Raw genomic sequence first — 27,988 nt, 5'->3', positions numbered from 1 at the left:
CTAGATTGGAAATCCACAGTTGTTGCATTGCTGGTTTGTGTCTTTCCTGCATTATTTCTCTAACACGACTTCTTTGTCCTTAGGGGAACTTTAGTGTACTTTGCACTCACTTTTCAGGGTCTTGGGGAGGGTTATTTTGCTAACTCTCACTATTTTCTAATAGTCCCAGCGACCCTCTACAAGGTCACATAGGTTTGGGGTCCATTCGTGGTTCGCATTCCACTTTTGGAGTATATGGTTTGTGTTGCCCCTATCCCTATGTTTCCCCATTGCATCCTATTGTAACTATACATTGTTTGCACTGTTTTCTAAGTCTATACTGCATATTTTTGCTATTGTGTATATATATCTTGTGTATATTTCCTATCCTCTCACTGAGGGTACACTCTAAGATACTTTGGCATATTGTCATAAAAATAAAGTACCTTTATTTTTAGTATAACTGTGTATTGTGTTTTCTTATGATATTGTGCATATGACACTAAGTGGTACTGTAGTAGCTTCACACGTCTCCTAGTTCAGCCTAAGCTGCTCTGCTAAGCTACCATTATCTATCAGCCTAAGCTGCTAGACACCCTATACACTAATAAGGGATAACTGGGCCTGGTGCAAGGTGCAAGTACCCCTTGGTACTCACTACAAGCCAGTCCAGCCTCCTACACTGACGACACAGATTCGGAGGATGAGGAGCAAGAGCTCCCACACCGACAGCCTGGTGATGGAAGCATTGCAATGGAGGGCAGACAGAGACGGAACCATATTGCAACCCACTACTTTGGCAGGTACGTAGCAACCGTGACAACACTCACTAATGTAAGACACACATTGCCCAGTTGTGTAGTTGAATAAATTAATCCTTTTATTGCAGGACTATAATGGGGAAACAATAGTCAACTAAACTACACATTGAAAAACAAAAGTGTAGTCTAACACATTAAGTGCATGTGCCTCTATCACACCACATATTAGTAGCTCACAGCCTCCTGCGACTGCGGCCACCATGGCTCACTCCAGGTTGGTCCCCTGATCCCTGGCGGGCACTGTTACTCTGCAACACACGTGCATCAGTGGCAGACCCACTACTGACACTGGAGACCTCCTCACTGTCCTGCGGGGTATCCCCAATTCCCCTTGCTGCCTGTCTGGTCTGCAGCAGGTCCACTGCATGGCTGATGTGGCCAAGTCCTCTAGCCACATCACCTGCAAAATGGCCTAGTTCCACTTGCAGACTGACTGTGCGCCTTGACAGGCAGGTTGTTGTTGTAGCCAGGTGCCCTATAGACACACTTAGTCTGTCTAAACGGGCAGCAGTGTTGCGCTCCCTGCGCCGTGCTTGTGCCCTGTCAGCCACCATTTCCCTGACCAAGTTGTCTATGGAGGTGGTCAGGTTAGCCATGTGAGCGTTCATTGTAGTGAACTGGTTGTCCACATTTGCAAACAGCTGCGTGAGTGTGTTCTGCAGTCTGGTAAGGTTGCAGTTCATTAACCGCTTATGTCTATTTTACAGCTGGTGACTCTGCAGTAAGGATGCCTCCAGTCCCAACAATTGCTCATCGGTGACATCCTCCCTACGTGCAGACTGCATTGTTATCTACGCACCGAGCCAGCTGATCTCTGTGGTCGACTCTCCCTAGGCATTGGCCCCGGTGTCACACTGGCTGCCTCGAAACCCAGAGCAGGATCATCCATGTCCTCTTGTGCTGATTGGATGGGTGGTGTTGTCCTGCACTCCCATGCGGTGTCTGCGGCAGCCTCCTTTTGTGTGTCAGTGCCTTGTTCCTCTCCCTGCACAGTGGCACTGTTGGTGGTCCTTGTGGGAGACCTGTGGGACACAGGGGATACACTGTCAGTGCCTCACATATGTTTGATGCCTCAGAATAAACATTTCTCTATATTTGGACTACTGTACTACATTGCCCATAATGCACTGTTCTATAGGTTGAAAAACTTGGAATGGAGCTAATCTGGAGGTGTATGCTTATGTGTACTGTAATTGTGTGCATGGTGCATAGGCTGGTGTAAATACGTTAATTTCGGTACTTACTTTAGGATGTTCCTGGTGCTGAACTGTCTAGGTCTCTGATGCCAAGTACAGCCTCCGGCTCCGGAGTGGTCTCCACCATGGTTTCGATGGCTGTAGTGGGTGGTACAGTAGATGGCCCTCCTCCAGTTCCATGCATCTCCCTCATGAGCTCTGCCACCCTTTCCTTGGTCCTGGAGCGAAGGTCATACCACCTTTTGCGGGCCTCATCCAGTGTGCGGTGGCTGACTCCGATGGCCTTTATTTTGTTGAGGATGTCCTGCCAGATTTTCTTCTTGTGGCTGTCAGGGACACTCATTGCTGCCTTTCCAAATAACTCATCATGGTGCAGGCAGCACTCCACTGTGAGCACCTCCAACTCCTTATCTGAAAACTTTAGTTTTCATTTTCTGCCAGCAATGGGTGTCTCCTTCTCCAGTGTAGCCATTGTTGCTGCAGCTCCTCTCACCTGGGTGTGACTCTGCAGTTTGGGCTGGGTGGGCTCCTCCATGTTCCATGGGGTTACTTCCTGGTCCTTATGTCATCATTCAGAACCAGGAAGTGGGTTTTTCAACAGTTTAATTTGCACCTGCTTGCAATTTGCGAGTCAATCGCAATTTGCGACACCAGACCACAACCTTGTGCAAATAGCGACTTCGCAAAATGCGAGTTCGCAAATTGCGGTGCGACTCCGCACCAAATCGCCATTTGGTATATCGATTTTTCCTGGCATCTCGTTTTGCGAGTCGGAAATAGCGATTCGCATGGAGTTGCTATTTCCGACTCGCTATTTTTTGGGTTCCTACATCTGGCCCTTAGTTCTCAGCTGTGACAGCGCATGTGCTCTCACTTGCAAAAGTGATTTTATACAAAAGTGTTGCAGCAGCCCACCCATCTTACCATTCAACTGGCTTCATTCTCCACTCTTATATTCAGCCTCCTGATTTTGGTAGCACATGATGGGTTCTCTTCCTCTTGTTTTTTCTGGAGAATTGATAAAGTACAAATTGCTTCATCTTGATTAGGGTCTTTCCATTGTGAATGAGGTACTACTTTTCTTCTTCCTGTCATGTTGCTTCTAAAGTCACCCCACCCCCAGCCCGGTCTGTGTTGTTTCTTCCCTCCCACCCCAGGCTCCCCCTCCTTGTTCCTTCTTTCCACGCATCCTCACCCTCTGTGTTGCTTCTACCCTCTCCTCCGATTGTCCATGTTGCCTGTTCCCTCTAACCCCCAACGCTCCCGTTGTCTGTTGCCTCTTAACTGTCAGTTTTGCAACTTTCCTTAAAATACCGTGTTGTCAGTGTAGTCCAATCATCTTAAAAAATCATAAAAGCGCTTTGAGACGGCCCACATCATAACACTATTTTTACTCTCCTGCATTACTACATTTAAAAAAAATAACTTTTATTACTTTTTTTGTAACTTTTCACTCTACAACATGGTTAAAAGACATTGGCAGAGCCAATAGCTCTCACGTAGGCGACACCTATTTGCTTTCCCAATGCTTGATGCTATCTCTCTCTGACTTGTTTTGTGGTAGTTTCTTTTGCCAAATGGAATGCAGACTATCTGAAAGATGTTGGGCCCAAAGCAGAAAAGCATGTGTGTCTAAGTTGAATTTACATGTTTGTGAACAGCCTTAGGATTTCACCAAAAAACGTATTATGTGCACTACCAATACTTGCAGCGCGCTGTGTGCCAAACCCCTGCTCATTCTTGGTTGGCTCTCTAGTCACTAATTCCCTTCCTTCACGTTCAATAGCCAGCCATTCATGCGTATGCATACATCATCTTGATGAAGCCAACTGCGTATACATCATCATGCTGCACCAGATCTTGGCTTTTTTATTCTTGCCAATGCTATTCACTTCTGCAACAAGGTTTTTTTTTTTTTTAACAATTACTGGCAAAGTGAGAAACAAGTCAGCTAACACATTTCAAAGGTGAGACCTATTGGCTTTGTAAAGTTTGTTTAGAGCCATTTCTTCTGATTCACATACTTTATTTTTCATTGGATTCCTTCACAAGGATTCTCAGCCCATTCCCCCACGGGAAAATAGCAGAAGTAAATTAATTTCCATGGTGCAATAATGAAAACTTCCAAATTTTGGTGGAAGAGGAAGATTATACACGAGGAATAACTTCTCTGTGGAGAAACAAAGTTAGCAAGGGCAAACCATTTCCCCACTCATTAGCATATAATATGCACTTTTATGCATGCAGTAATGATTTGGCATGAGAGACAATACAAATTTACAAATGATTTTCACAACAAACTGGAAGTGATTTTTCAGTTAGCAGAGCTCCATCCAACAACTTGTCTTCTAGGGATTCTGAGGGACATGATGATGGTGTTCGTGCTGTCCCTTCACAAGCACAAACTGACTGTGCAGCAGGTCAACCCTAGCAAGGCAAACTAACAAAGAGACCAGGCACGTGCAACAGCAAGCCCAGACGGAGTGCTCTCTTGGCAGACCCTCAATTTAGTTCAGCCCCAAATTCCACGGTTCATTGGTAACGCTGGATGTAAAGTTGATACAGACAATTTTCGGCAGATTGACTATGTCCATCTCTTTTTAGATGTCGACTCACTTCAGCAAATTGTGCAGTAAAGAAATTTGTATATCAAACAATTATAGAGGGAGCATGGAAGCACTCTATGGTCTCCTTCTAGGGCATACTGGTGAACTCCCACTTCACTTGAGGAGTTGAAGATATTTTTGGGCCTCACACTCAAAATAGGGGTAGCGGACAAACTAAGCTTGCAGGCCTACTAGTACTGTTTGAGTAACACTAATCTCATACACGAGACTAGATTTGTTTTTGCTATTGCAGCGTATGTTGCATTCAAATGACATCTGTTGCATTTTTTCACAGCACCATCCAGACCATGACCGGTTGATCAAAATTTGGTCTGTCGTGGAACATTTGTCTGCCAGGCTTCCAGAGATTTACACTCCTGAAAAGAATATAGCTGTTGATCCTGTACAAAGGACAGCTTCAGTTCAGGCACTACATTGCGATGAAAAATGCTCACTATGGCATCAAGTTGTGCATGCTGTGTGAGAGCTCTATTGACAATGTTTACAGCTTGAGAGTGTATACAGGGAAGGACTCCACACTAAACCTTTTAGGTTGTCCTTCCATGCTAGAAGTCATGGGAAAGATCTATTGGAGCTTGTCCAACAACTCCTTCACAAATGTTATAACCTTTATGTGGACCAATTCTAAAAGGGAGTAGAGCTGTTTAGTATGCTGCATAAGGCTGGTACTGTGGCATGCTTCAGAGTTTGCGGTTATCTAAAAGGATTCCTGAAGGAGCTTTCTTGTGCAGTTCGTATTTTGGTAAGAAGATTGTGTTTAGGGCGGCAACACCACCGAGTGTAGGAGACAGAGTCACCCCCCACACCATTTGATAGATTTCAGCCTAACTCCTGACTAGCTCGCGGTGCCTCACCCAACCATATCAAGGGAGAGGTAATTTGTGGCAAACTAAACCTGACACTGACTCCTCAGTTGTGGAAACAGATCATACTCCTTTCACTTAGTTACTCATGCATGCCAAGGCATTAAACGGACTGCAAACCGGATTTCAAAGCATTTACTGAAGCAATTGCATTCTAATATAAAAAACATGTGCTGCCATAATAAGGCAGATGAAACAACACAGTAATCATCATTACAACCAAAGTAAAGATGTGTACTTCCCCATTACAATTCATAATGAAAGCACTTCCCTCATCGCGGTTTGAGGTCAGATGGTTGAAGTTCACAAGCCCACCTGTATACTTGATTATAACAAGTACAAGGGTGGTGGGGGTAAGAACGACCAGGTTCTTCAGCCATATAACTCGAGTCATAAAACCGCACTTGGTCTAAGAAGCTGTTTACCCACCTGATCCAGAGGGTAATATATAATGCATATGTTGTTTATAGTCAGACCTCCATAAAGGCTCATGTCTTTCCTTGACACTCAATTGACCGTTGTTGAAAGTCTTACTGCTACAGAAGAAGCAGTCTCAGCTACTTATGTTCAGGTGGATGTTGCAAGGCTGCAGGATCTTCACTTTGCCGACCGTACTCTTGAAACAGATAAAAAGACATAACTGTGTAGTTTTGAGAGTCTACTCGAAGCAAGGAAAGAGGCACAAGAGCCATGTTTACTGTCCCCAGTGCCCATCTCAGTCAGTCCTGTTTTCCTACTTGCTTTATGTTGTATACAAAAGTGAAATATTGTGAAACTGACTGGGGCCGAAATGCCGTAACACAAACTTTTCAATGGCTGAGCATGGATACCTATCTTTCATGGGCCACTACATCACTAAGCAAGCAGCAATAGAATTTTCTTCCTCTACTTGAGGAAATCACAGACTTGCTTATGGTTTGCTTGACACCTTTATCCTCCGTTGGCACTTGGTAGATTCTCTGTTCACCAAAAAACAAGTGCATTATAGTTACCCCACACTGCACATAAGGGTGGACTGCATATGAGACAATTTGTCACTGAGTAACCTGTGTGGCAAAAACATAAAGTCTTGACTATTTTTTAAGTGCTCTGTACGGATCTTAGGCAGCCTTCCTCAGCATGTTTTCCTCAGTTTCAAAGATAGATATGCTCACTCGGTTTGACTGCTGTATGGCAGTTTCAAACACCCTCAGTTTGCACCCACAAACAGGAATAAGTTCAATTTACCACAGTGAGTGTACTTAGGGCACATGAAAGAATGTTCTCTTGAGCCTCAAAGAGCTAGCAACAGACGGTGTTCGAAGAGGTTCACTTGGCAAGTATACAAGAATTTAAAGGGGACAGAGACATGAACAGGTAGGAAAATCTTAGGCTAGGTGTGCTTTCACAGGGATATCACATAGGTAGAAGGCAGACAGTCAAGGTACTACAGATACACATGTCATGACTTCATCTTCACCAATAGACTCAACCTCATCAGTGCCGCACCCACCCAGATACTGGATTACTCACTCACTCAACTAAGCAAATGGCTCCAAACCATACAGAATGAAGGAGACAGCCTCCTCCCTCAAACTTCCACCGCACACTTACCCTGTACCTCAAACAGTTTCACTGGCTGCACATCCACTGCTACTTCAAACTCCTAACACCCATTTAAAGCCTTACACAGCCCTGGCCCAGCATACCTCAATACGGCCACAGATTACATAAACCTTCCAGACACCTTTGCACAGCCAGACGCATACTCGCAAACATCCCATGCATATGCAGCACCAGAACAGGGAGAATTGGCTTCTCCTAAATTGCTCCCAAAAGGCAGAATGGCCTGCCCCTACAGGTCTGTGCCATTTCTAAAATTATTGCATTCATTACAAAGCTGAACACACTTCAACTAGGTGAATCCATGGATCAGCCCTGAAGATGCCATTGACAAATATTTATTTCAATTCTCGAACTTAACGTATGCGACTTAACTTATGAGACATGAATATAAATATCAATAATGTGGCTGACGCTCAGCCTGTGACTCTCCCGGAGAAACTAAGGGCCATATGTATCAACACTATTTCCCATAGACTCAGAATGGGTAAAAACCCTTTGATACATCTGGCCCTAAATTCTTTAAATCTGAGGCAATATATTGAGCACCTCAAATAGGCTATACCTGACACCCCATTTTCCCAACTACAGTGTCAATAAGACAACACTCAAGACTATTAATTGGTTTGATCATTTTATCATTAATTTTACATTTGGTATTGAGCATTCTTTTTTCAAGAGACACCTGGTGGAACCCCTCCCTAAAAGAGATGGGCTAGAGCAAATATTTTGGATATTGAGACCATCCTAGAAAATTTTATCCTAAGTAGAAGTGGAGATGTAGAGTCCGATGCCTTAGCAGTGAATTCTTGGCTATCAAACATGGCTAACATAATAGCCCCAGAGACAAAGTCTAAACGTTCCAGCAATTCCAAATGTCTTGTGCCCATATTTCAATACCAAACTGAGAGATATGCACAAGCAATATTAAAAACAAGACAGGTGCTGGAGAAACCACTACCTTCCTGATAATAAAGTATTATACAAAAAGGCTATAAACAAATACCAGGGTATGATTACGCTTTCTTTTCTGACAACATATTAAAATCCAATAACTCTGGTGAAATCTTCAAGGTAGTGAAGCATTTCTTACTTCCATTAGCTCTTATGCAGCCTTAATAGGCATTATTATTAAATACAAAAGGTTTGTGTATTTAAGGAAGTGAGGAGTTATGCACCTATTTTAGGGTGCATTTTTGATAGTACTCTACCATCTGTAGTTGTTGCGCCTTGGCACCTTATGGACGTTTAATGTTTTAGTGCCTAATTGTTTAACAAGATATTGTTAGGTTTTATAAATGTTAAATGGGTGTTTCTTCGGAGACGGATTTTATTGATGATTTGTATGTGCATGTCATGTAATGTTTATGGTTTTCATAAACTAATTTTTGATTGATAAGCATTTGATCTGGTAAAGCAGGAACAACCCAGCTTCTTTGAGCATAAGATTCTCAAAATTGTCGCCAATTTGGAGCCAAATCCTTTTCTCTCAAATACAGGTAGCACAGCCGATAATTGCTAGGCCCTTGAGGTGTCTGCTGTGTAACTTCTCCATGATTTCACTTGAAGAATCTGAACAGGCTGTAATTTCATGCTAATCTGGTTCACCTTTCTTAATCTCAGTTTCTAAATTGATAAATCCTATCTTTAATCAACTATTTGATAATTCTCTCCAATCTGCCACTGTTCCTATTTGTTGTGCTACTGTTCCTATTTATTGTTAACAGACTAAACGGATTCACTTGTTAAAGAAACCTTCAACTGATTGGTCTCAACTTGCCAAATTTAGGGTGATCTCTTTATTGCCAGTGCCATCTAAGATACTGGAAAAATATATAAACAGGCAGTTATCCGACTTCCTGGAACAAGGTGAATTATTGCATTACTCACAATCTGGTTTTACATCACGCTTTAGCCCAAAATCAGCCCTAGTGGAGATTACAGATTCTATCAAGCTGGCACTCGATCAGGGAAAATGGGCTGCATTGATCCTACTTGATTTATCTGCAGCCTATGACACTGTGTCCCATTCTATTCTCCCCAGGAAATGGATGATATCTGAGTCAGACGTAGTGCTTTAGCAAGAATTTGTACTTTCCTCTCGAACAGAGTTCAAGCAGTTTGGATGGCATGTTTCTTTGGATTTTGAAGAGATCATGTTTGGAGCCCCACAAGATTCTGCTTTGAGCCCCACTCTTTTTAACAACTATATGGCCCCTTTGTCACCCCCTAGTGGAATATTTTCAGATTCAAACAGTATTTTATCCAGAGGATACGCAGATCTTTCTATAAAGACCTCTCAAGGCTCCAAGGACGCTTAAGAACTGTCTGGGTGCAGTCTGTCAGTGAATGTGGGCCAACAATCTAACACAATGCTGGAAAAATTGGCATTTTGGTATCTGGCTCTCCCCCCTCTTTTTCAGGATATTTATTATTGGCTGGACTTTGCAGACGTAACCCCACTTACCCCCATCCAATTCAGTTCATAATTTAAGTGCGAGGACAAACTGTCAGCTAAATCTGAGCTCTTAAGCTGCAGCAGTGGTTGGATCCTACTTTGGTCTCTTACAATATATAAAGACATTTCTTCCTTTGCTTCTTCTTACGGTTCAAAAAATGGTGATAAATGTGCTTATTACTTTGTAGCTGGATTATGCTAATGTACTATATCTGGGCCTTTCCGCTGAAAAGGTCACAGGGTTCTGAACGGGCACCAGCACGGTATTAAAGGTTCCATGAAAGCTATTGATCCCCACTTATCTGAAGTGACAGAGAGGCAAGTGCATGGGCAGCGCAGGGGCCCCTCTGCATCCCGTCTCTGCCAGCCTTTACACGGCCGGGCTACCCCCATGTAATCACCAATGGAGCAGGGACTCATAATATCCAGGGCAGTACTGCCATGGCAGATTAGGACTGCTGGCCCTTCCCACCGAGGAAAACTGGTGGTCCGACCGCAGCCCTAGCAGTCTTAAGACCGCCAGAGTCGTAATGAGGCCCATAGTGTGTTGGATGGGTGAGCAAATGTTGCCTGCTAGCACCAGGACACTCCTGTCAAAGTAGTTGTGTGCTATACAACTGATGGGTCATGGGTCCGCAAGTGGATACTGCCCCATGTGATCTTGCACTTTACACACAAACATTACATTAAATTCTGCACCAAATACTATACATATGGGTGATGTGTCCTGCTTGCCACGTTCGTCCTCTGTCAGAAAGTAGTAGATGTTAATTTTGCTGGATTACAAGTGCATTACCGTCACAGCACAATACATAATGGTGGATGGGACATATGCCATGTTTTAACTGACTATCCTGTAAGTCAAAAATGACCATTCTTTGTAGTTTAGCATATGCTCTTTAGGAAACTTAGGCAGACTCCCTCAGCATGTTTGCCTTAGTTTAAAAGGTAGATATGCTCAATCAGTTTGAAGACTACAGGCCTTGCATTGAAGTATCAGACACCCCAACTTGTGTCCACAAACTAGAAAAAGTTGGATTTAGCACAGCAACTGTGCTTAAGACGCATGAAAGACACACCTTCCTGAGCTTCATGTGCCTCAAAGGGGTGCTGTTAGTAAAGGTTCACAAGGCATGTGTTTGGTAATGCTCAGAATGTTCATGGTAGTGAATACTTGGAAGGTGGGGAAAAAAAAGTTTGAATATGTTTTTACTATTTGTGAAGGTTGTTGACGCACCAACTGTTAACATGCCTGGCTATGTATATGTAAAGGTTTGCTTGTGGTGTGTTTTTATGCAAGTCTATTTATGTGATGGGCCCTTGAATGTCAGCAGCATGTTGATGTGAATGCAGTGATATGTTGCATTGGGACCATGGCTGGTAGTATAAAAGTCTGTGTGTGGTATGCAGTTGGTGCCTTGCTGAGGCTTTATAGCTCACCTTCAATGGGCGTGGTTTCACTAATCCGGTACTATGATTAGTATTTGTTCTTTGAAGCTAGCACGAGTGATGGTTTTACTTTAAAAGTTTAGTAACCCCCTTTTTTTTGGACAACAGAACATATGCAGGTGCCCAGAGGGGTATAACTTCCATTGATTCCCCCTCAAGTTACTGTTTGAAAATCAGAAATGTACTCTGTAGGAGTACGAAACTTATGGTGATATAAATGATTATAGGCATAAGTATGTGGTAGGGGAGGACATTTTGGAATGGTTTGTGAGCTCTGAGGTCTCAATGAATACAATAGAGAAGATGGCGTTCCGTTTGAGGCATGGATTCATATAGAATTGTGTGACTGCAATGAGTGTCAGGGGTATGGAGGACAAGGATTTTCAGGCCCTTAACCAGTTCATGGTGACAGAGCAACTAAAGGAGTGCTCTGCCCCACTTAGGCAATATCGGCCACATCAAACACAAGGATCGAAGGAAGCTTTCATGGTTGCCTGACAAATTATCAAAGGGCTGGAACAGCATGGCTCTAGGGCAAATGGGGAGAAAAGATCTCCCCGGTCTGGTGCCAAGCCCAATGGTAAGAGCCAAGGTAATTGCCATGGGACCCAAGAAGAGCTCAGGAAATATGGGAATAGCAAAGGCGCGCCTGCTAAGTAGCATTGAAAAGAGAGGAAAGTAAGGTTATTCAAAGTCCAACATGCTGACTTGCCACAAATGTTAAGAGACTGCCAGGTGAAAGGACGTATAACAGCTGCACCTGCGCTTCAGTAGATTTCACATGGGAGAGTGGACCCAGGAGGGCCCAGGTGCACTCACCCTAGTGTCAAAGGACATGTGAGAAAGCGACTCATGCTATGAAGCAATTTAAACATTTTTTTTTTTTTTGCAGGACCTCAGTATCAATGGGAGGGAAGTACCTGCTCAAAGGGATACTGAAGCCTTCAGCACCATGGTTGAGAGGAAGTACCTTAAGCCCAGGGCCACAGGAACTGAAGGCCTGTTAACCAAAATTCAGTACTGGTAGAAGATTAAAACAGTAAATAGGGTTTGGGCCACGGGAAGGAAAAACTCAAGCTGGACAGCTTAAAAGTAAAGCCAGCAAATAGAAAGCAAGTAAATGAATTACAAACCACGTCAATGGTAAGCAATGGGCAGAATGTAATACCAAGGAAGCTTTGCGACAGTCCCTAGATTGCCATTGACAAAACAGACAGCTGTATGGTAGGCTTTAAACTTTCCCAAAAAAATAAATAGTACAGCTAGGGGTGTTTGGGAACCTTTTGATACACATATCACAGGAGAGACAGCCAGGTGAGAACCTCACGTCACTCCCATGGCCTGCATTTGCCGCTGTCAAGACAGGAATGTCATGCTGAGATGGACTGTTTTCTGGAGGAAGGAAAGCAAAACAAAGGAACAGCCATTTCAAAGCCTTAAATCCCAAGAACACAAGCTTCAAAGACACAAAATCAGAAGTGAGTCAATAAATTAATTATAAAAATGTGTTAACACTTCCAAACTAATCTTTCACAAAGTTGACTTAGGAATCAATTCTGCTCGATTACCGTTAGCTTTGTGGTCTGCAACTCACTTTGACTTTCCATTTGTTGGCTTTGTGCTAGGCTCTCCAGGTTCAGGTAGTCCTCCTATTGCCTAAACCCTGTTTTATGCATCTCTCCATGAACTCGCTTTCGGTTATCAGGCCTGAAAACCATATTGCATCACATTTGCTGTGCATTCAAAGACAGAGGTCAAATGTGTGGCACAGAATTCCATGGGTGTGTTTTTACTTTTCTTTTGCCCAACTTCAAAGTGAGGGTATTTCCGTGACATCCTTCCTGGATACTACTCTGCACCACTGTACTCTACAACATGAGTCCTCTTCGGCATTCCACTATATGCCACTAACTTTCAGTCATGCTGATGGGCAACTTGACTAAAATACATCAGCAAAGCCAATAGCTCTTGTATAGGCGGACCCATTAGCTTTGTCAATGCTTGGTACATAAGCCAGAATCATTTATCCGAGTTACTTGGTGTATTTGGTGTTCAAGTTTGCGTTTGCCTTACACCAAACTGCTCCCCTCGAAGCCTTAGACTGCTCGACCCACAGGGCCGGGCGTTGAAAGGTTATTCAGAATAGTTGCTCAGAGGCCATAGTAGTGCAGACCTGGGGCATCCGGAGTAAAAGGCCTCAACCAATGCAATTGAACCCAGCAGTTCCTGCTTACCCAGTGGCCATGCGAAAGGGGTTCAGAGAACTAGCTTTTAAAGTCAGCCCATGACAGGTTTGATTAATGTGCAAGACATTCCAAAAAGTAGATTTTAATAATTCCACCTATCAGCTACTGTCCGCCCTAGAAAGAGCTACGGGCAGACAACATTTTCCAACATAAAGAGCCGGAGCTTGATGTGTCGTAGTACGAATTCAGCAACTCGCACGTCCTCCATCCAAAACCTCAAGCAGACAAGATGGCATGCAGCCCAGAATTACCAGTGGCTGAGATAGGTTAAGCATACCACACTGGCGATAGAAACTAAGTTGATTCTAACACGGCAGGGTAAAAAAAAAAAAGAACACTAAAAAAAAATCTTTTGAAGTCAGCAACTACATACAATAAAGAGTCTGTGGTATATAGTTTTATTTTTGTATGTGAATTGTCAACCTAAAATATACATACATATTTCACAAAAGAAACCACCAAGTCACGTGGATTTCATGAGCAGCACTAACATATTGCATTTTTAAAGACATAAGCCAACACTAGCTTCTCCAATCCAATATCGAGACTGTCCAAGATCAGCACCTGGGATCGGCAGTACCAATGCCACCTTATGGAGATGGCAATGCCCACAGCACGAGAACTGGCACTAAACGAGAAGAAAAAAAATAAATGCTGAAAGATGCTCAATTTTACTTTATAATGTACGCATGCAACATCTTGTGTGCTTTTAAATCAACGTATTTGTGATATAGCAACTCTTGCATTCATTGTTTCTGCTTAACGTATATGTCTGGGGAAAAGCACATGCAACACCCCACTGGCACGGTAAATCAAATGTACCAGGGAGTTCAATTTCCCTGGGAGCCCTCTGGGGTGGGGAATGTTGTACTGGACAACAAGTGGGTGGCACCCTCAAACCCCGCTCCCCCCCCCTTTATATACAAAACACACACAAATAAAGTACTACAAATGGGAGACCACAGTATAACCATTCTGATCCACTTGTGAAAAGCAAACTGTTGTGCAAGCATATCAAGCCTCAGAAATAAAGGATTGTCCTCAAGCTAGACTTGTCAGACAGGGATAACAATTCATCATTGGCTCAAGATAGACAACAGACAACCTCAAAAATAAAACTTCTCCACTGGCAAGGAGAAGACAGCACAACATGCCTTAGTTAAATACTGTACCGGAGCTATTGGTTGTCTCAACACAGACAAGGCAGGAAGAGGCAAGTGAACGCAGAGGCAGGGTTGGAGAGTTAAAGGACACAAGTAATGGGTTCCTCCCTCAAGTGAAGGACAAACACCAAGAGAAAGGAAGCCCATTGGTAGCTGACTAATAAGCACCACGCAAGCGAGATTGATAATGAAACCAGCCAATGGTAAGCAGTGTGTGGTCGCAGTCCACTGGTCAAAAACAAAAGCTCTTGAAGTGACATTGTGTACACTGGGTGAGACCTAAAGTGGATATTGGCCTAGGTGTACTTCCTCCTAAATGATTTTCTTTACTTATATCTCAACATTAGTAACCATATTACTCCCACAGAAAGAAACATGCCAGTGTTGGCAAAATTATTACCAGTATGCCATTACACCTCATGGCGCTGCCCAGGGTCTGTACGATAGTAAACTTCAAGTCCCACTTAAGCCAGCTTCACATCAAGAAGAGGAGGCGTAACAGCCTGCAAAAAAACGGACAAAGATTTAAACAAGAAGCAACAGCGAGCACACAGATTCAGAACGTTCACTGAATGGAAAAGAACAGAGTAGAAGCCCTTCAAGCCAGGACTGAAGAATGAAATAAAGTAATTATAAATTCAGCTAAAATCCATGTCGGGAAGGATGTAGTGTACGTAACTTTGGTCAGCTCGTACAGAAGTTATGGGAACCTGGCTGATACTATGCTGCCCTATTACAAGCTTTGAAATGGTTCTCATCGGAAAATGACCTGCACAAGCTGTACTCATTACGCACAAGCCGCTCCCTTTTCTTAAATTCTTTCTATTTTGTGATTTTTAGCACGCAGTGTTAAAAGTTAACACAAGCATGTATTTCATGTTAACAAAATGTTCTGTCAACTGGGCATTGAATTTTTTGGGACGTTGGTGTAATGTAAGCGGAGGTAGTGTTTTTCGGTCAAATCAAACTTACAACATTCAATTGACAGGAATTTAGCCTCAGAAAAAAGTTGTCCCGTTCATTGCATAAATTTCAGACAGGGATAACAAATCATCATTGGCTCAACTACACGCTTTCATCCATGACTGCACACTAATCCCAAGGAAAGTGGGGCCTCGCTTCAAAAAACGGATTCCAACCAAAGTAAAGATGTGTACGTCCCCATTACAATTCATAATTAAAGCACTTCCCTCATCGCGGTTTGAGGTCAGATGGTTGAAGTTCACAAGCCCACCTGTATACTTGATTATAACAAGTACAAGGGTGGTGGGGGTAAGAACGACCAGGTTCTTCAGCCATATAACTCGAGTCATAAAACCGCACTTGGTCTAAGAAGCTGTTTACCCACCTGATCCAGAGGGTAATATATAATGCATATGTTGTTTATAGTCAGACCTCCATAAAGGCTCATGTCTTTCCTTCACACTCAATTGACCATTGTTGAAAGTCTTACTGCTACAGAAGAAGCAGTCTCAGCTACTTATGTTCAGGTGGATGTTGCAAGGCTGCAGGATCTTCACTTTGCCGACCGTACTCTTGAAACAGATAAAAAGACTTAACTGTGTAGTTTTGAGAGTCTACTCGAAGCAAGGAAAGAGGCACAAGAGCCTTGTTTACTGTCCCCAGTCCCCATCTCAGTCAGTCCTGTTTTCCTACTTGCTTTATGTTGTATACAAAAGTGAAATATTGTGAAACTGACTGGGGCCGAAATGCCATAACACAAACTTTTCAATGACTGAGCATGGATACCTATCTTTCATGGGCCACTACATCACTAAGCAAGCAGCAATAGAATTTTCTTCCTCTACTTGAGGAAATCACAGACTTGCTTATGGTTTGCTTGACACCTTTATCCTCCGTTGGCACTTGGTAGATGCTCTGTTCACCAAAAAACAAGTGCATTATAGTTACCCCACACTGCACATAAGGGTGGACAGCATATGAGTCACGTTGTCACTGAGTAACCTGTGTGGCAAAAACATAAAGTCTTGCCTATTTTTTAAGTGCTCTGTACGGATCTTAGGCAGCCTTCCTCAGCATGTTTTCCTCAGTTTCAAAGATAGATATGGTCACTCGGTTTGACTACTGGATGGCAGTTTCAAACACCCTCAGTTTGCATCCACAAACAGTAATAAGTTCGATTTACCACAGTGAGTGTACTTAGGGCACATGAAAGAATGTTCTCTTGAGCCTCAAAGAGCTAGCAACAGACGGTGTTCGAAGAGGTTCACTTGGCAAGTATTCAGGAATTTAAAGGGGACAGAGACATGAACAGGTAGGAAAAGCTTAGGCTAGGTGTGCTTTCACAGGGATATCACATAGGTAGAAGGCAGACAGTCAAGATACTACAGATACACATGCCATGACTTCATCTTCACCAATAGACTCAACCTCATCAGTGCCGCACCCACCCAGATACTGGATTACTCACTCACTCAACTAAGCAAATGACTCCAAACCATACAGAATGAAGGAGACAGCCTCCTCCCTCAAACTTCCACCGCACACTTACCCTGTACCTCAAACAGCTTCACTGGCTGCACATCCACAGCTATTTTCAAACTCCTGACACCCATTTAAAGCCTTACACAGCCCTGGCCCAGCATACCTCAATACGGCCACAGATTACATAAACCTTCCAGACACCTTTGCACAGCCAGACGCATACTCGCAAACATCCCATGCATATGCAGCACCAGAACAGGGAGAATTGGCTTCTCCTAAATTGCTCCCAAAAGGCAGAATGGCCTTCATCACAAAGCTGAACACACTTCAACTAGGTGAATCCATGGATCAGCCCTGAAGATGCCATTGCCAAATATTTATTTCAATTCTCGAACTTAACGTATGAGACTTAACTTCTGAGACATGAATATAAATATCAATAATGTGGCTGACGCTCAGCCTGTGACTCTCCCGGAGAAACTAAGGGCCATATGTATGAACACTATTTCCCATAGACGCAGAAAGGGTAAAAAACCCTTTGATACATCTGGCCCTAAATTCTTTAAATCTGAGGCAATATATTGAGCACCTCAAATAGGCTATATCTGACACCCCATTTTCCCAACTAAAGTGTCAATATGACAACACTCAAGACTATTAATTGGTTTGATCATTTTATCATTAATTTTACATTGGGTATTGAGCATTCTTTTTTCAAGAGACACCTGGTGGAACCCCTCCCTAAAAGAGATGGGCTAGAGCAAATATTTTGGATATTGAGACCATCCTAGAAAATTTGATCCTAAGTAGAAGTGGAGATGTAGAGTCCGATGCCTTAGCAGTGAATTCTTGGCTATCAAACATGGCTAATATAATAGCCCCAGAGACAAAGTCTAAACGTTCCAGCAATTCCAAATGTCTTGTGCCCATATTTCAATAAAAAACTGAGAGATATGCACAAGCAATATTAAAAACAAGACAGGTGCTGGAGAAAACACTACCTTCCTGATAATAAAGTATTATACAAAAAGGCTATAAACAAATACCAGGGTATGATTAGGCGTTCTTTTCTGACAACATATTAAAATCCAATAACTCTGGTGAAATCTTTAAGGTAGTGAAGCATTTCTTACTTCCATTAGCTCTTATGCAGCCTTAATAAGCATTATTATTAAATACAAAAGGTTTGTGTATTTAAGGAAGTGAGGAGTTATGCACCTATTTTAGGGTGCATTTTTTATAGTACTCTACCATCTGTAGTTGTTGCGCCTTGGCACCTTATGGACGTTTAATGTTTTAGTGCCTAATTGTTTAACAAGATATTGTTAGGTTTTATAAATGTTAAATGGGTGTTTCCTCGGAGACGGATTTTATTGATGATTTGTATGTGCATGTCATGTAATGTTTATGGTTTTCATAAACTAATTTTTGATTGATAAGCATTTGATCTGGTACAGCAGGAACAACCCAGCTTCTTTGAGCATAAGATTCTCAAAATTGTCGCCAATTTGGAGCCAAATCCTTTTCTCTCAAATACAGGTAGCACAGCCGATAATTGCTAGGCCCTTGAGATGTCTGCTGTGTAACTTCTCCATGATTTCACTTGAAGAATCTGAACAGGCTGTAATTTCATGCTAATCTGGTTCACCTTTCTTAATCTCAGTTTCTGAGGTGATAAATCCTATCTTTAATCAACTATTTGATAATTCTCTCCAATCTGCCACTGTCCCTATTTGTTGTGCTACTGTTCCTATTTATTGTTAACAGACTAAACGGATTCACTTGTTAAAGAAACCTTCAACTGATATGCCTCAACTTGCCACATTTAGGGTGATCTCCTTATTTCCAGTGTCATCTAAGATACTGGAAAAACATATAAACAGGGAGTTATCTGACTTCCTGGAACAAGGTGAATTATTGCATTACTCACAATCTGGTTTTACATCAAGCCTTAGCCCAAAATCAGCCCTAGTGGAGATTACAGATTCTATCAAGCTGGCACTCGATCAGGGAAAATGGACTGCATTGATCCTACTTGATTTATCTGCAGCCTATGACACTGTGTCCCATTCTATTCTCCCCCAGGAAATGGATGATATCTGAGTCAGACGTAGTGCTTTAGCATGAATTTGTACTTTCCTCTCGAACAGAGTTCAAGCAGTTTGGATGGCATGATTCTTTGGATTTTGAAGAGATCATGTTTGGAGCCCCACAAGATTCTGCTTTGAGCCCCACTCTTTTTAACAACTATATGGCCCCTTTGGCACCCCCTAGTGGAATATTTTGGGATTCAAACAGTATTTTATCCAGAGGATACGCAGATCTTTCTATAAAGACCTCTCAAGGCTCCAAGGACGCTTAAGAACTGTCTGGGTGCAGTCTGTCAGTGAATGTGGGCCAACAATCTAACACAATGCTGGAAAAATTGGCATTTTGGTATCTGATTCTCCCCCCTCTTTTTCAGGATATTTATTATCGGCTGGACTTTGCAGCCGTAACCCCACTTACCCCCATCCAATTCAGTTCATAATTTAAGTGCGAGGACAACCTGTCAGCTAAATCTAAGCTCTTAAGCTGCAGCAGTGGTTGGATCATACTTTAGTCTCTTACAATGTATAAAGACATTTCTTCCTTTGCTTCTTCTACAGGTTCAAAAAATGGTGATAAATGTGCTTATTACTTCGTAGCTGGATTATGCTAATGTACTATATCTGGGCCTTTCCGCTGAAAAGGTCACAGGGTTCTGAACGGGCACCAGCACGGTATTAAAGGTTCCATGAAAGGTATTGATCCCCACTTATCTGAAGTGACAGAGAGGCAAGTGCATGGGCAGCGCAGGGGCCCCTCTGCATCCCGTCTCTGCCAGCCTTTACACGGCGGGGCTACCCCCATGTAATCACCAATGGAGCAGGGACTCATAATATCCAGGGCAGTACTGCCATGGCAGATTAGGACTGCTGGCCCTTCCTACCGAGGAAAACTGGTGGTCTGACCACAGCCCTAGCAGTCTTTAGACCGCCAGAGTCATAATGAGGCCCATAGTGTGTTGGATGGGTGAGCAAATGTTGCCTGCTAGCACCAGGACACTCCTGTCAAAGTAGTTGTGTGCTATACAACTGATGGGTCATTGGTCCGCAAGTGGATACTGCCCCATGTGATCTTGCACTTTACACACAAACATTACATTAAATTCTGCACCAAATACTATACATATGCGTGATGTGTCCTGCTTTCCATGTTCGTCCTCTGTCAGAAAGTAGTAGATGTTCATTTTGCTGGATTACAAGTGCATTACCGTCACAGCACTGCACATAATGGTGGATTGGACATATGCCATGTTTTTACTGACTATCCTGTAAGTCAAAAATGACCATTCTTTGTAGTTTAGCATATGCTCTTTAGGAAACTTAAGCAGACTCCCTCAGCATGTTTACCTTAGTTTAAAAGGTAGATATGCTCACTCAGTTTGAAGACTACAGGCCTTGCATTGAAGTCTCAGACACCCCAACTTGTGTCCACAAACTAGAAAAAGTTGGATTTAGCACAGCAAATGTGCTTAAGACGCATGAAAGACACACCCTCCTGAGCCTCATGTGCCTCAAAGGGGTTCTGTTAGTAAAGGTTCACAAGGCATGTGTTTGGTAATGCTCAGAATGTCCATGGTAGTGAATACTTGGGAGGTGGGGAAACAAAAAGTTTGAATATGTTTTTACTATTTGTGAAGGTTGTTGACGCACCAACTGTTAACATGTCTGGCTATGTATATGTAACAGTTTGCTTGTTTTGTGTTTTTATGCAAGTCTATTTATGTGATGGGCCCTTGAATGTCAGCGGCATGGTGATGTGAATGCAGTGATATGTTGCATTGGGACCATGGCTGGTAGTATAAAAGTCTGTGTGTGGTATGCGGTTGGTGTCTTGCTGAGGCTTTATAGCTCACCTTCAGTGGGCTTGGTTTCACTAATCTGGTACTATTATTAGTATTTGTTCTTTGAAGCTAGCACGAGTGATGATTTTACTTTAAAAGTTTAGTAACCCCCTTTTTTTTGGTAAACAGAACATATGCAGGTGCCCAGAGGGGTATAACTTCCATTGATTCCCCCTCAAGTTACTGTTTGAAAATCAGAAATGTACTATGCAGGAGTACGAAACTTATGGTGATATAAATGATTATAGGCATAAGTATGTGGTAGGGGAGGACATTTTGGAATGGTTTGTGAGCTCTGATTCTCAAAGAATACAAGAGAGAAGATGGCGTTCCGTTTGAGGCATGGATTCATATGGAATTGTGTGACTGCAACGAGTGTCAGGTGTATGGAGGACAAGGATTTTCAGTCCCTTAACCAGTTCATGGTGACAGAGCAACTAAAGGAGTGCTCTGCCCCACTTAGGCAAGATCGGGCACATCAAACACAAGGATCGAAGGAAGCTTTCATGGTTGCCTGACAAATTAACAAAGGGCTGGAACAGCATGGCTCTAGGGCAAATGGGGAGAAAAGATCTCCCCGGTCTGGTGCCAAGCCCAATGGTAAGAACCAAGGTAATTGCCATGGGACCCAAGAAGAGCTCAGGAAATACGGGAATAGCAATGGCGCGACTGCTAAGTAGCATTGAGAAGAGAGGAAAGTAAGGTTATTCAAAGTCCAACATGCTGACTTGCCACAAATGTTAAGACTGCCAGGTGAAAGGCCGTATAACAGCTGCACCTGCGCTTCAGTAGATTTCACGTGGGAGAGTGGACCCAGGACAGCCCAGGTGCACTCACCCTAGTGTCAAAGGACATGTGAGAGAGCGACTCATGCTATGGAGCAATTTAAACTTTTTTTTTTTTTTTTTGCAGAACCTCAGTATCAATGGGAGGGAAGTACCTGCTCCAAGGGATACTGAAGCCTTCAGCACCATGGTTGAGAGGAAGTACCTTAAGCCCAGGGCCACAGGAATTAAAGGCCTGTTAACAGAAATTCAGTACTGGTAGAACATTAAAACAGTAAATAGGGTTTGGGTCACAGGAAGGAAAAACTCAAGCTGGACAGCTTAAAAGTAAAGCCAGCAAATAGAAAGCAAGTAAATGAGTTACAAACCACAATGTCAATGGTAAGCAATGGGCAGAATGTAATACCAAGGAAGCTTTGCGAAAGTCCCTAGATTGCCATTGACAAAACAGACAGCTGTATGGTAGGCTTTAAACTTTCCAAAAAAATAAAAAATAGTAGAGCTAGGGTGTTTGGGAACCTTTTGATGCACATATCACAGGAGAGACAGCCAGGTGAGAACCTCACGTCACTCCCATGGCCTGCATTTGCCTCTGCCAAGACAGGAATGTCCTGCTGAGATGGACTGTTTTCTGGAGGAAGGAAAGCAAAACAAAGGAGCAGCCATTTCAAAGCCTTAAACCCCAAGAACACAAGCTTCAAAGACACAAAATCAGAAGTGAGTCAATAAATTAATTATAAAAATGTGTTAACACTTCCAAACTAATCTTTCACAAAGTTGACCTAGGAATCAATTCTGCTCGATTACCGTTAGCTTTGTGGTCTGCAACTCACTTTCTGACTTTCCATTTGTTGGCTTTGTGCTAGGCTCTCCAGGTTCAGGTCGTCCTCCTATTGGATAAACCCTGTTTTATGTATCTCTCCATGAACTCGCTTTCGGTTATCAGGCCTGAAAACCATATCGCATCACATTTGCTGTGCATTCAAAGACAGAGGTCAAATGTCTGGCACAGAATTCCATGGGTGTGTTTTTACTTTTCTTTTGCCCAACTTCAAAGTGAGGGTATTTCCGTGACATCCTTGTTGGATACTACTCTGCACCACTGTACTCTACAACATGAGTCCTCTTCGGCATTCCACTATATGCCACTAACTTTTAGTCATGCTGATGGGCAACATGACTAAAATACATCAGCAAAGCCAATAGCTCTTGCATAGGCGGACCCATTAGCTTTGTCAATGCTTGATACATAAATGCAAGTATGGCCAGAATCATTTATCTGAGTTACCTGGTGTATTTGGTGTTCAAGTTTGTGTTTGCCTTCCACCCAACTGCTCCCCTCGAAGCCTTAGACTGCTCGACCCACAGGGCCGGGCGTTGAAAGGTTATTCAGAATAGTTGCTCAGAGGCCATATTAGTCCAGACCTGGGGCATCCGGAGTAAAAGCCCTCAACCAATGCAGTTGAACCCAGCAGTTCCTGCTTACCCAGTGGCCATGCGAAAGGGGTTCAGAGAACTAGCTTTTAAAGTCAGCCCATGACAGGTTTGATTAATGTGCAAGACATTCCACAAAGTAGATTTTAATAATTCCACCTATCAGCTACTGTCCGCCCTAGAAAGAGCTACGGGCAGACAACATTTTCCAACATAAAGAGCCGGAGCTTGATGTGTCGTAGTACGAATTCAGCAACTCGCACGTCCTCCATCCAAAACCTCAAGCAGACAAGATGGCATGCAGCCCAGAATTACCAGTGGCTGAGATAGGTTAAGCATACCACACTGGCGATAGAAACTAAGTTTATTCTAACACGGCAGGGTAAAAAAAAAAAAGAAACAAAAAAAAATCTTTTGAAGTCAGCAACTACATACAATAAAGAGTCTGTGGTATATAGTTTTATTTATGTATGTGAATTGTCAACCTAAAATATACATACATATTTCACAAAAGAAACCACCAAGTCACGTGGATTTCATGATGCACTAACATATTGCTTTTTTAAAGACATAAGCCAACACTAGCTTCTCCAATCCAATATCGAGACTGTCCAAGATCAGCACCTGGGATCGGCAGTACCAATGCCACCTTACGGAGATGGCAATGCCCACAGCACGAGAACTGGCACTAAACGAGAAGAAAAAAAATAAATGCTGAAAGATGCTCAATTTTACTTTATAATGTACGCATGCAACATCTTGTGTGCTTTTCAATCAACTTATTTGTGATATAGCAAATCTTGCATTCATTGTTTCTGCTATAAAAGGTTAACGTGTGTCTGGGGAAAAGCACATGCAACACCCCACTGGCACGGTAAATCAAATGTAACAGGGAGTTCAATTTCCCTGGGAGCCCTCTGGGGTGGGGAATGTTGTACTGGACAACAAGTGGGTGGCACCCTCAAACCCTCTCCCCCCCGTTTATATACAAAACACACACAAATAAAGTACTACAAACGGGAGACCACAGTATAACCATTCTGATCCACTTGTGAAAAGCAAACTGTTGTGCAAGCATATCAAGCCTCAGAAATAAAGGTTTGTCCTCAAGCTAGACTTGTCAGACAGGGATAACAATTCATCATTGGCTCAAGATAGACAACAGACAAGCTCAAAAATAAAACTTCTCCACTGGCAAGGAGAAGACAGCACTAGATGCCTTAGTTAAATACTATATCGGGGCTATTAGTTGTCTCAACACAGACAAGGCAGGAAGAGGCAAGTGAACGCAGAGGCAGGGTTGGAGAGTTAAAGGACACAAGTAATGTGTTCCTCCCTCAAGTGAAGGACAAACACCAAGAGAAAGGAAGCCCAATGGTAGCTGACTAATAGCTGACTAATAAGCACCACGCAAGCGAGATTGATAATTAAACCAGCCAATGGTAAGCAGTGTGTGGTCGTAGTCCACTGGTCAAAAACAAAAGCTCTTGAAGTGACATCGTGTACACTGGGTGAGACCTAAAGTGGATATTGGCCTAGGTGGACTTCCACCTAAATGATTTTCTTTACTTATGTCTCAACATTAGTAACCATATTACTCCCACAGAAAGAAACATGCCAGTGTTGGCAAAATTATTACCAGTATGCCATTACACCTCATGGCGCTGCCCAGGGTCTGTACGATAGTAAACTTCAAGTCCCACTTAAGCCAGCTTCACATCAAGAAGAGGAGGCATAACAGCCTGCAAAAAAAACGGACAAGGATTTAAACAAGAAGCAACAGCGAGAAAACAGATTCAGAACATTCACTGAACGGAAAAGAACAGAGTAGAAGCCCTTCAAGCCAGGACTGAAGAATGAAATAAAGTAATTATAAATTCATCTAAAATCCATGTCAGGAAGGATGTAGTGTACGTAACTTTAGTCAGCTCTTACAGAAGTTGTGGGAACCTGGCTGATACTATGCTGCCCTATTACAAGCTTTGACATGGATCTCGTCGGAAAATGACCTGCACAAGCTGTACTCATTACGCACAAGCCGCTCCCTTTTCTTAAATTCTTTCTATTTTGTGATTTTTAGCATGCAGTGTTAAAAATTAACACGAGCATGTATTTCATGTTAACAAAATGTTCTGTCAACTGGGCATTTAATTTTTTGGGACGTTGGTGTAATGTAAGCGGAGGTAGTGTTTTTCGGTCAAATCAAACTTACAACATTCAATTGACAGGAATTTAGCCTCAGAAAAAAGTTGTCCCGTTCATTGCTTAAATTTCAGACAGGGATAACAAATCATAATTGGCTCAACTACACGCAGACATCCATGAATGCACACTAATCCCAAGGAAAGTCGGGCCTTGCTTCAAAAAACGGATTCCAACCAAAGTAAAGATGTGTACGTCCCCATTACAATTCATAATGAAAGCACTTCCCTCATCGTGGTTTGAGGTCAGATGGTTGAAGTTCACAAGCCCACCTGTATACTTGATTATAACAAGTACAAGGGTGGTGGGGGTAAGAACGACCAGGTTCTTCAGCCATATAACTCGAGTCATAAAACCGCACTTGGTCTAAGAAGCTGTTTACCCACCTGATCCAGAGGGTAATAAATAATGCATATGTTGTTTATAGTCAGACCTCCATAAAGGCTCATGTCTTTCCTTGACACTCAATTGACCAAAAGAAGCAGTCTCAGCTACTTATGTTCAGGTGGATGTTGCAAGGCTGCAGGATCTTCACTTTGCCGACTGTACTCTTGAAACAGATAAAAAGACTTAACTGTGTAGTTTTGAGAGTCTACTCGAAGCAAGGAAAGAGGCACAAGAGCCATGTTTACTGTCCCCGGTGCCCATCTCAGTCTGTCCTGTTTTCCTACTTGCTTTATGTTGTATGCAAAAGTGAAATATTGTGAAACTGACTGGGGCCGAACTGCCATAACACAAACTTTTCAATGGCTGAGCATGGATACATATCTTTCATGGACCACTACATCACTAAGCAAGCAGCAATAGAATTTTCTTCCTCTACTTGAGGAAATCACAGACTTGCTTATTGTAAGGAAATGCCTCCTTGGCATGGTTACCCCCTGACTTTTTGCCTTTGCTGATGCTAAGTTTTGATTTGAAAGTGTGCTGAGGCCTGCTAACCAGGCCCCAGCACCAGTGTTCTTTCCCTAACCTGTACTTTTGTTTCCACAATTGGCACACCCTGGCATCCAGGTAAGTCCCTTGTAACCGGTACCCCTGGTACCAAGGTCCCTGATGCCAGGGAAAGTCTCTAAGGGATGCAGCATGTCTTATGCCACCCTGGGGACCCCTCACTCAGCACAGACACACTGCTTGCCAGCTTGTGTGTGCTAGTGAGGACAAAACGAGTAAGTCGACATGGCACTCCCCTCAGGGTGCCATGCCAACCTCACACTGCCTATGCAGTATAGATAAGTCACCCCTCTAGCAGGCCTTACAGCCCTAAGGCAGGGTGCACTATACCATAGGCGAGGGCACAAGTGCATGAGCACTGTGCCCTTACAGTGCCTAAGCAAAACCTTAGACATTGTAAGTGCAGAGTAGCCATAAAAGTATATGGTCTGGGAGTCTGTCATGCACGAACTCCACAGCACCATAATGGCTACACTGAAAACTATTAAGTTTGGTATCAAACTTCTCAGCACAATAAATGCACACTGATGCCAGTGTACATTTTATTGTAACATACACCCCAGAGGGCACCTTAGAGGTGCCCCCTGAAACCTAAACCGACTATCCGTGTAGGCTGACTAGTTTTAGCAGCCTGCCACACACCAGACATGTTGCTGGCCACATGGGGAGAGTGCCTTTGTCACTCTGTGGCTAGTAACAAAGCCTGTACTGGGTGGAGGTGCTTCACACCTCCCCCTGCAGGAACTGTAACACCTGGCGGTGAGCCTCAAAGGCTCAACCCCCTTTGTTACAGCACCACAGGGCACTCCAGCTAGTGGAGTTGCCTGCCCCCTCCGGCCACGGGCCCACTTTTGGCGGCAAGGCCGGAGGAGATAATGAGAAAAACAAGGAGGACTCACTGGCCAGTCAGGACAGCCCCTAAGGTGTCCTGAGCTGAGGTGACTCTAACTTTTAGAAATCCTCCATCTTGCAGATGGAGGATTCCCCCAATAGGATTAGGGATGTGCCCCGTTCCCCTCAGGGAGGAGGCACAAAGAGGGTGTACCCACCCTCAGGGCTAGTAGCCATTGGCTACTAACCCCCCAGACCTAAACACGCCCTTAAATTTAGTATTTAAGGGCTTCCCAGGCCTAGGAACTCAGATTCCTGCAACCTGAGAAGAAGAGGACTGCTAAGCTGAAAAGCCCTGCAGAGAAGACGGAGACACCAACTGCTTTGGCCCCAGCTTTACCGGCCTGTCTCCCCACTTCTAAAGACACTGCTCCAGCGACGCTCTCCCCAGGGACCAGCGACCTCTGAATCCCCAGAGGACTGCCCTGCATCTAGAAGGACCAAGAACTCCCGAGGACAGCGGCTCTGTTCACCCAAGACTGCATCTTTGTCACAAAGGAGCAACTTTAAAACAACTTGCGTTTCCCGCCGGGAGTGTGAGACTTGCCACTCTGCACCCGACGCCCCCGGCTCGACTTGTGGAGAACAAACACTTCAGGGAGGACTCCCAGGCGACTGCGAGACCGTGAGTAGCAGAGTTGACCCCCCTGAGCCCCCACAGCGACGCCTGCAGAGGGAATCCCGAGGCTCCCCCAGACAGCGACTGCCTGCCCTCAGATCCCGACGCCTGGTAAAGACTTTGCACCCGCAGCCCCCAGGACCTGAAGGATCCGGACTCCAGTGCAGGAGTGACCCCCAGGTGGCCCTCTCCCTTGCCCAGGTGGTGACTACCCCAAGGAGCACCCCCCCCACCCCCCCTTGCTTGCCTGTATCACTGAAGAGACCCCTTGGTCTCCCATTGATTTCAATTACAAACCTGATGTGTGTTTGCACACTGCACCCGGC

At 43.6% G+C, this 27,988-nt stretch overlaps 1 long non-coding RNA gene and 3 other non-coding genes across 4 annotated transcripts; all 4 read right to left on the bottom strand.

Annotated features, from left to right (window-relative positions):
• Positions 1-13,411: 13,411 nt before the first annotated feature.
• LOC138246054 (uncharacterized) lies at positions 13,412-24,850 on the bottom strand. Its single transcript, XR_011194216.1, has 3 exons — positions 24,636-24,850; positions 14,805-14,907; positions 13,412-13,869 (listed from the first exon to the last, which is right to left on the bottom strand). It is a non-coding gene; the product is annotated as an uncharacterized lncRNA (long non-coding RNA).
• On the bottom strand, positions 14,256-14,329 carry LOC138247522 (small nucleolar RNA R38). The gene has a single exon (XR_011194552.1). It is a non-coding gene; the product is annotated as a small nucleolar RNA R38 (small nucleolar RNA).
• LOC138247521 (small nucleolar RNA R38) lies at positions 15,396-15,469 on the bottom strand. Its single transcript, XR_011194551.1, has one exon. It is a non-coding gene; the product is annotated as a small nucleolar RNA R38 (small nucleolar RNA).
• Positions 24,076-24,149, bottom strand: LOC138247520 (small nucleolar RNA R38). Its single transcript, XR_011194550.1, has one exon. It is a non-coding gene; the product is annotated as a small nucleolar RNA R38 (small nucleolar RNA).
• Positions 24,851-27,988: the final 3,138 nt, after the last annotated feature.

This window comes from Pleurodeles waltl, chromosome 7 (genome assembly GCF_031143425.1).
Source record: "Pleurodeles waltl isolate 20211129_DDA chromosome 7, aPleWal1.hap1.20221129, whole genome shotgun sequence".
In the NCBI taxonomy this organism is placed as follows: Eukaryota; Metazoa; Chordata; class Amphibia; order Caudata; family Salamandridae; genus Pleurodeles; species Pleurodeles waltl.
The sequence above is the reverse complement of the archived record's forward strand: the minus strand, read 5'-3'. Positions and strand labels throughout refer to the sequence as shown.